Raw genomic sequence first — 7,802 nt, forward strand, 5'->3', positions numbered from 1 at the left:
CATTAAATGCTGTCTGACTGCTCTAGCACGCATGGCCAGTTCGAATTTATTTTTTTATTTTCATTGCGAGTGTTTAATGAATGCACTCGAATGAATGTGTGTTTGCCACTGCCATGTGTGTGTGCTTGTGTGTGTGTGTGTGTGTGAGAGTCTACTTGCTCGTACTCGCAGCTACAATTGGCGGCGCTGGCGCTGCGCGTAGCATGAGTTTTTTATTGATGCTCAGATATTTGAATTATGCCCGAGCAGTCAAAGTGAGACATTGGCGCTTCGAGCACGTATTCGCGGATACATTTATTCGAAAACAGAAACCGAAACTTTGGCCCTAGCTAAAAACAATTCATCAATCCGTCATAGCAGACGCGCTCGCTCCGCGAATCGTGCGGCGTTCAGTTCATGAGATACAATAACAATAACGTGCATCCGTTGGATACAGATACAGATACAGATACAGATACAGATACAGATACAGATACAGATACAGATACAGATACAGATACAGATACAGATACTTGGCACGACGCTCAGTGCTGACTTTGAACGATAATAACGAAAGATGGATGGGCAGCTAAGTGTTTTCAGTGCCAGTGTTTTCATCGATGACGTTTAAAATATTCATACATTCGCGCTGATGGATACCATAAATTCGGCGTGAACTCAACTCGCAGATAAACATACCGACTCCTAATGAGATACAATCGCAACTAGAACTGTGACAAATCGTGTGCCTGCCCTTTGCGGCTAATTACTGTTAAAAATCCGCCAAAAGTCAAGTGAAACTACAGGTAGAATTGCAAACCCGGTTAAACATCAGGATGCAAACGGATTAACTTGAGAATATGCGGGCTCGAATGGTACTGGCAATTAGCTAAAGGCCATCTCAAAGTGATCGGAAACTGTTTCCGAATAATAATAACAACGAAAATTGGCAACAACATTTTCATTTTCTATAGTGAATAACATTCAAATCAATTCCACTCGTTTTACTTTACTAAAATTACCGACGGCAAAACTTTTGTTTAAGTGAATGCAATTTGCGACCGGAAAATTAAATATATTTAAAACACAAAACAGAGGTAAAATACACCTAAATAAGTTTCATTATAAATAAATGAAAATTGTATACGAAAGTCGAAAGTCGAAATATCCTAGAAGAGAATGAAATACCTTAGCAAATATTTTTAAAATCATTTATTATTATTTTTTAATGTGCAAATTCATTTCATTTTCAATTTTTCTCTATTATTTTCGTAAAAACTGCATTCTTCTCAAGGCGACTGTAGGAAAAAAGATTAAAAAAATATAAACATAAGTATTAAGATACCGCAGTCTATAGAAGACAAGATATATTATTTAGTACACATTTACAACGATTACATCTCAACAAATTATGATGATAAAAAATCTGGGTTAAGCCAAATAAATAATAATATAATTAATATAACAACAAATGTCATAATAGCATTATTTTTTCAGAATAATAAAAAAAAAACAAACCAACTTTAGGTTGGAAAACTTAATTAGGTTGTGCATAATATAAATTAAAAAATATCTCTTTAAAAATGTTTTATTGCATTTTTGGACTTTTTTGATTAGACTAATTTGAAGTTTCCTCGGTGTTAGGTAAATGAAGTTCTTTAATAAAAATAAAGCCCTCTTATAAAGTCTAGCTAAGGGGCTTGGTAAGATTTAAGAAATAAGAAAAACGACCCTGAGTCGTTTATTATGAATATTTAAGTTGAATTAATAAGAAACAGTCTAGATGAGGAGTTTTATACATCTGAAGAAAGCAATTTTAATTTAAATTGATTGTCAAGATAAGAGTAATTTTACTTGATATTTAGCATATTTTTTTATTAGTTATTATTTCATTTATTCATTTAGAAGAAAAAGAATATTTGATATTATATATTTAAAATAATTTATGTTGGTTACCATATTTTTCAACAAAATATTGTCGTGAATAATTAAATTTCAACGGTTTTTATATAAATTGCCCCTAAATTATCGTATCTTTAAATCGAATTGATATATTAAATTGAGTTTAGTTTTGAGGCTTCAATTAAATTTTGCTACTCGCCATCGGGGTATTTCTTAAGTTCTGTGTGTTTCGTTCCTGGGCTCTTCCAATTTGCTTTTGTTGTGTTCCATTTTTGTTTTGGGTTGCGTGCGCGATATCAACGCAAGGAATTTTCACTTCATTAAAACGAATGCAGCCGTTTTTGAAATAATTAAGAGCCACAAAGGCGAAATGTCACCGCGAATGAAAAATGCCTAACAAGCAGCCACAGTAATCTACCTACTAAACATATACATATACATATATTATATATACAATATAATCTAATACATATGTACCAGTCGCAAATGTAAATAGTGTGGAAAACCACGGCGTGGTACATAGAAATTGCGTGGTCTGCCCTGCCCTGCCCTGCCCTGCCTACTACTTTGGTATGTCTTGCCTTGCCTTTTGCCCCTGATCCGACACCAACCATCCACATGGCCAGGCATGGAAGTCATGCTGACCCGCTCACTGTGGGCGCAATGAAACTGAAATTTTTATTAAAATGTGACTACAAACAGCTCCTAAAACTGGGCAAAAACGAAGGCGCAGACGCAGACGCAGATGCATTGATATGGAACAGCAACATAGCTCAGAGGGTCCACTGGGCGCCTATGGTGCGCCTAGGCCAATTTCGCTGCATGTGCACACTCACACATATGGTAGGGAGAGCGGGTATATACGAGTAAAATTGCCACTTGATGTAGGTCACTTTCATTTGCATTTCTCTGACTCCCTCTCTCTCAATCTCGAAGGGTGGTCGTAGGCAGATCAAAGGGCTTTCAATGGGCTGTTGCATAATGTGTGAACACAAAGGCTGCTGCCCGTCGAGTTAATTGGTCTCTCACACACACACACACACACACAGAGACATTGACTTGCATAGGTTCCAGTTCCAGTTCCGTGTCAAAGTCAAAGCCTTCTACATAATTTCACTTTAAAGTACCGGCTACTGCATTTATTGTTTGGCTTGTCAGCGCTTTTATTTATGCCATCATCATTCGCATTTGGCCTGCGCCTGGAGCACACATTCATCATTGGCATTTCGGGTGCAGAGGGCTCTGAAAGTCACCCCCAATGGGGGCAATGGGACTGAAATGTCATGATGATATTTTACCTTTACTTATTTATATTATATATATATAAATCAAAATACATTGTACCAAAAAAAAAATGTATGAAACACGCAAACTTTGCCACAACCACAACAACAATCACATCAACACAAAACAACTACAATCACTTCATTGTTGCTGTCGTTGTTCTTGTTATTTTTGCTAGGGAGTCGTTGATCTATAAAGGCGACGGCAGCCATTTGCAAAACTTGTATTTGGATGTGTAGGTACAATAAGTGCCGGGACACATTTATTTTCGACTCCGACTTCTTCTCCGTCCCCATCCTTTACTCTATCTACGTCGAAAGGAGCCGCCAGCATTTTATCCTTGTCGATTTCTATGTTGATAAATTCTGATTTATTTTTTCACATTCCAAACGTTGATATTTTTTTCTATTTTCCACAAATCATATTTCTAAATCATGTATCCCACTAGAAATCTAAATTTTGAAGTTTTCGTGAGCTTTCAAAGGTTGTCCAATATATTATATTGAATCTATATCTTAATATTGAAAGATTACAGAACAAAAAACATTATTTTTATAGTTTTAATATGCCTTAAAAACTTTTTACTTTTAATTAAGTTAATGACATGTAAAATACTTTAATGTTTGTGGGAATAATCTGTCAATATTGTGTTCAATTCTCATTTTGAAGCCATATGACCCAATTAGTCTTTCTGTAGCCCAAGGAAAACATGTTGCACAATTGCGTTGTCCTTGACCCTTGGTAAATATCATTATTTGTACTTTTGACAGATTTAACTATTACATAACAGATCATAAATTATGTGCTAAAGAGCAAACCGCAAAACCCGAACTACAAGTATTTTGAGTAAGTGTCAAAAGGTCAACAATGGCCGCTTGCAGTGAAGATCGGGATCGACAACGGGGCTCCGCTTTGACAATGGACGCAAGACTCGAAAACCAAATCAAAAACTCATAAAAATTATGAGAGCCTCAACCGCAACAGGCGACAGACGACAGACGAGGTCTAAAGCGAAACAAAAGTGAGAAAAAGAGAGAGAGAGAGAGATGGCGAGTGAGACAATGAGAGAGAAAAAAAACAAACCAAATAATAATATTTATGACTACTTTTATGAGGTGCTTACAAATTTTTATGAGTTTTTAATGGGCCCACTTGCATTTGTGTGTGTTTGTCGTTCCTTTTGGCTCATTGTTATTGTATATCACGCACACCAAGCAGACAGAGTGAAAGAGAAAAGGAGTGTGTGTGTAAAAGAGATAGATACATGTGAATGAGTGTGACTGCGCGTGCGCAAATACCTTTTAGAATTGTAGCGTCCCTGGTCGGGCCTGGTCTTGGGCCTGTGGCAGTTTTTAGAAGCGGCATGTTTACATATACACGAGCTACGCCCATGTTGACAACAAATATTAAAAATTATGATTTATGGCCTGGCCTGGTACCCGACAACAAATAACGAACAAGTCGACTTGAAAATCTGTAATGGTGACGATGTCGACGATGTCGGAGACAAAGTCGATGGGCGACAACATCAGGGCGACATTTGTTAAAGAAATAACTGCTTAGGGTTTTGTTCATTTCATAATTAAGAGATGGTTGCCGTTGGATGATGATGAAGTGCTTAGAAATGGATGACTGGGTTGAGATTCTTACTGTTTAAAAAGGGTTAAGAAAAACTAGTGTATTATTTGGGATTAGCACGTGACTGAATTACACAGGGTTTTAACTGTTATTTTTTGGTAAAATTGCAGTATAGATTCTTATAAATAAGTGAACCATTGCTAGTTAAGAATATTATGTAAAAGATACAGAAGAATATTTAAAGAACCTTAAAATAGCGTGTGAAAAATGAAATATAAATATTATGTGATATATTTTTTAGTTAAAAATGATAATAATATTAGATCGAGAAAAATACAAAACCATTTTAAAGAAAACTTTTAATATTACAATGTGATGTATTTATAAGGAAGAACAAGTTTTGACTATTTGCGATATATTCTTATAAGTACAAGTATTTGTACAATTTTCTCTTACTTATGAATTATTCCTAAATAACAATTCTCTCCTCAACCTAGGTTAAATATCGATTATGCAAAAGTTAATCATCTTAATTACAATGTGTTCAACCCCGGTCATAAGGTCGGGAAATAGAACGTCTGCCATTGTCTGGGAGTTTTCGTGAAAAGTGCCAAAAGAAGGAAAAGAAACCCTTTTCAGCTGTCGCATTGGGCTCAATTGATTTATGGTGACATTGGCTTGATGATGGAGGGACGGGGATGTAGAAGGGCAGGGGATATCTCTAGAGCTGCGCATGTGCAACTCAATTGCTGTTTATTTACCTGTGCCGATGTTGTCGAACCAACAAAAATTGGAAAGGAAATTCGTTCTGCGGTTTAAATATCCAACAAAATTTCACTCCCGTTCGTTGGCATATTAAAACTGTTTATACAAAGAGGCCCGAGGCAGTTGAAAAAAGAAAAGAAATAAACTAAGGGAAGAGAGGAGAAACTGAAACCACGCAGACGTCGAGACAAAGGAAACTCGCTCAGTTCGCCTTGGCTTGTTTGCTCCCTCGTCTGGAGAGATGTCGCTGCCCAAAAGAATTGTCATAATTTATGGCTTTCTTATGAGGCGACAATCAGTCGAGGCAACCGACCAATCTATGGCAATATTTATACACACACTCTCTCTCTCTCTCTCTCTCTTTTCTTTCCACATACTCGTATATTGTTGATATTTTGAGAGAGCCCGCAAATTCGGTTTGCGTTTTCATTATTCATGGATTTAATTAACACCAATTGAACCGCTTGTCGCTCGACTCTTTGGAAAACAATTTCCAAACTCGAATTATTTATTGCTTCTTTTTTTTACTTTTAAATTTTTAATTTGCCGTTAAGTGATGGAAAAATAAATAACAGACGCCGGCAGTTGGCTCAACATGCATTAAATTAATATTATATGCAATTATATAGTTTGTAAAGTCTTTGTTGATCTTGTTTGAATCTTAAAATAAATTAGATTGCAAAATACAATCAATTTTTTGATCATATTTCATCGAGTATCTATTTTCATCACTCTCATCATGCTCTTAGTGATTGCTACCAATTGAGTTTGATCTCTTGGCTCAATTCAGTACACAAAGGTTTTACCAATATCCACAAAGTCAATAGGGTCAATGCTGTTGTCTATCTCTAAACGTATAATTTCGATAATCGAACTGTTCGTATGTCCCCTTGGAGTTAGCGTACTTACATACATTGCCAATGGGCTAATACAAAAACGAAAAGTTTAAGCCTAAAAAGAAACACCGTTACAATGGCTTTAAACTGCATAATCGCCAATACCCAGGGCCGAATGCGAATTTACAGCGTTTTCAGGAACACTGCTCATCAAATAAATCTCTGTCGAGCGACGAGCTTTGCCTGCCCCTTGCCCCTTGCCCCATGCCCCATGTACCGTGCACCGTGCACCATGCTGCATGCCAATGCCGTCACCTTCTGCCGCAATACTGTTGGCCAGTGTCTTTTAGATTTTAACTGGGAACCCGCCAGGTTAGGGCCACTTTCAGAGTCAGAACCAGAGCCGATTTAATTTAAAGCTTCAACTCCTTTCATTTGGACAACATGCTAAAGGGTTAAATTGCCCACTGAATCAAAATTATTGGTTTCATACGAAGACCAAGCAGCAGCAGAAGAAGAACCAAAATAAGAGAGTAAAATATCTACTGTGCCACCTTTAACCGAACGGAAAGAGGAAAGGAACTGTTGCAGAGTTCGTTGCATTGTTTTTGGGCAATGTTTTCCTTTTCTTATTTTATTATTATTATTATTTTTTTTTTGTATTTTAGTGCGCTTTGGCTTCTCTCTCCTCCTTGTTGGACTTGGCCTGCTATTTGCCATTGCGTTTTACACTTTTCGGCTTTGAGGCTATTCTGGCCCAGTCGCTGCCTTGTTTCCATTTTGCAATTTTGCAATCGTGGCTGCTTTTGTGACTATCTCCGCTGCAACGGGCCAAAATACAAGTTTTCCTTCTGCCATTCAACAAACACTCACTCGACCAGCTCCGCCAATATCAGCGATGGTGTCCAACTCCAAGCGGCTCTTTGTTTCCCTGCAAGTGCAACACAAGTGTCCAAGCAACGAGAGTGGGCGGGTCAAGCATTCCAGCCAGTGCCAGTTGCCAGTGCCAGTTGCCAGTTGCCAGTGTCGTGTTGTTGCAACGCGATGTTGCCATTGCGGTTGCCGTGCCACACCAAAATTGCATGCACGTAATGCCAATGCTTAGGCATATCCGCGCCTGCACATCGGATCAAGTGAAATCCAAACAGTTTCACCCCCTTATTATCTCTGCCTCCCTCCCCGGAAGAAGCAGCAGCTAGTAGTACGAGTATGGCTGGAGAAATTGGGTTCTTAGCCGGTTCACAAAATATAATTCGTATAATTATAATTATATTTAAACTTATTTTTATATTATAATTTGTACTCCAGGTGATTGGCGGATATTACATAGGGGTCTATTTAACATAAGCATTTTAACAATCGCAAAACTCGCAGTCATAAATTTGGTACTATTATAATACATGTTAGTAGGAATAGGAAAAGGAGTATAACTTGTATGCCAATGACTTAATCAGCTCT

The sequence above is a fragment of the Drosophila innubila genome, assembly GCF_004354385.1.
Source record: "Drosophila innubila isolate TH190305 chromosome 3R unlocalized genomic scaffold, UK_Dinn_1.0 2_E_3R, whole genome shotgun sequence".
NCBI classification, from domain to species: domain Eukaryota; kingdom Metazoa; phylum Arthropoda; class Insecta; order Diptera; family Drosophilidae; genus Drosophila; species Drosophila innubila.